Below are 2,500 nucleotides of genomic sequence, written 5' to 3'. Positions count from 1 at the left end.
CTGTAATAGGAACAACCATATAGCTATTGGCACAGAAAATGAAAAGGTAGAACAAAATACATGGTGTACAGCAAACACAAACTGAAAGTTGGAAAGCACACCCTGTGGCTCCCCCCAAAAATAGACCTGTAGCTGGTATGCAGGTAAGCCATTCAGTAATATATCAACAATGACTGAGTAATATAGACGAGTGAACTGATCGTTATATTAACATGCAAGATGATTTACAGCATTTACATGGATAGGGGCTAAAGGTGGAGGTGTCTCGATTTGAACAAAAATAAATATACCTCAAGGCTGGTTAAACACGGCAATACATTTGAGATTCTCCACATTCAAATCACCATAGACAAAATCCCATACCACTTCCTTGTAAGCTGTAAGTTCCCCTCTATAACCCAGGAAACCCATATCATGTATTTAAGTTTACTGGAAGCACTCACCATCCAACCCAATACCATATTCATGGGTGACTTTAATTATCACACTATGAACTGGGAATCATATACAATATTAAATGTGCAGGCACAGAGATTCCTGGATTTTGTAAGTATAATATCCCTGAACCAGATTGTCAATATACTGACCAGGGGTGCAAACACAGTGGACTGGTCACACTAATATGGGAGAATGCTGCACATCCCCTAGTGTAATGTCTTCTCTTTTAAGGTCAGACAACAAAATGGTCACCTTTGAAGTAAAAATAAAGCCCGGAACCCCAGCTAGTTCTGGAATGTTCAGGAACTTCTCTAAGGCTAAATTCCTGGTACTAAGTGATAACCTGGCAAAATTTCAAGACCCCACAAACCCAACAACGCTGCTGACTATGTGGAATTGTTCACAGAAACCCTATACAAGCATGTCAATAGCTGCATAGAGACAGCTGTACCTACCAGGAAGAAGTAGAGAACTAACTCAAAAAACAAGCCACCCTGATGGAATCACAACATCAACAGGCTGTATAACAAAAGTGAGAAAACCATGGTGAAAATTAGTAGGTGTAGCTCCCAGAAGGATAAAAGCACTCTTGACAAACTAAACAAACAACCCAGATGACAAATGAAGTCTACCAAAGCCAAATTTGAGGTAAATTTGGCCTCCTGTGCCAAGGGCAACCACAAGGCATTTTTTAGCCATGTCTGCAACATCACAGGTAATACACAATTTTGTGCAGAGCTCATTGTTAATGGAGCCACCTATATCAGACAGAATATGTAGTAAACCTACAGGCAGACAAATTTAGCTCTAAATTTACCCATCCCTCCCACAACTTTCTTCAGGAAATACCATCAAGTATAACTTCCTCTACTGTTAATATGGAGCAGGTCCTCAATGCTCTCTCTAAGGCGAAGAACACTCAGCCAATATCCCAGGATGCATTCTAAATAGCTTGAAACATGACCTATCAGGCCCTTTGGAATTGCTAAGTAACTATAGCCTCTGAACAAGTCTCATGCCTCATGAAATGGAGAACAGCAACAGGTATTTCTCTGCACAAAGGTGGGCCATCTACAGACCCTGGAACCTACAGACCCATAAATCTCACTAGTCTCATATTTTCATGGAAATAATCAATAATAATCACATAGAAAACTGCCAGACACAGGACCTAACTCAATTTGGTTTTGTCACAGGCAGGTCATGCCTACTGAACCTAGTGGACTTCTTTGAGAAGGTCATCAAAGCAATGGATAAGGCAAAACAGTTCACACTACCTACCTTGACCTGGCCAAAGTATTTGATACAATACACATTTTGGGCATTACTGACAAACTAAAGAGGTTAGGTATAAACCGTTATCTCACCAATTTGAGAACCAGCTGCCTTACAAACAGGACCCAGGAAGTTAGAACTGAGGAGTCCACCTCTACAAAGAGGCCAGTCATTTATTTCTGTGAGGTCAAGGCCAATCTCAAGGGCCTCTTGCTGACTAAATTTACAGATGATTGCAAATTAGGAGCAATCATAGAATCCCCCACTAACATAAGTGTTCTCCAGGAAGGGCTGACACAGACTAAAACTAAATGCCAAGAAATACATAATGCTGTTCTTCAGAGCATTATTCAGGACTATCATTTTGTCAAAACACCCATAAGGGTTGACCCAGTAGTCAGGGACTTGGTGGGACACTTAGACAGTAAACTAGCCTTTGACCATCACATGTCTACAGTAGTGAGTACATCATTTTATGTTGTACAACTTATAAACAAAGGTTATGGCTTCTAGATCCAAGGTGGTCATTGTTTCACCGTTTTCAGTATTCATCAGACATATCATTGAGTACAATGCCCCCTTAGGTATGTACCTAACCAGGCATGTTCAACAATCGGAATGTCCACAGAAGTTCCTCATTAAAAGAATACATGGCATAAGCAACATGTCCTCTGCAGACTGCCTCAAGAACCGATTCCTGTATCTGTCCCCTACAGGCTTTTGAGGGGAGATCTATGCCTGACTTGCAAGGCATTGTCAGACCCACCCTAATTGACCTTCTGCATAT

This window comes from Protopterus annectens, chromosome 2.part0 (genome assembly GCF_019279795.1).
Source record: "Protopterus annectens isolate FY-2018-M chromosome 2.part0, PAN1.0, whole genome shotgun sequence".
Classification (NCBI taxonomy): Eukaryota; Metazoa; Chordata; order Ceratodontiformes; family Protopteridae; genus Protopterus; species Protopterus annectens.
The sequence above is the reverse complement of the archived record's forward strand: the minus strand, read 5'-3'. Positions refer to the sequence as shown.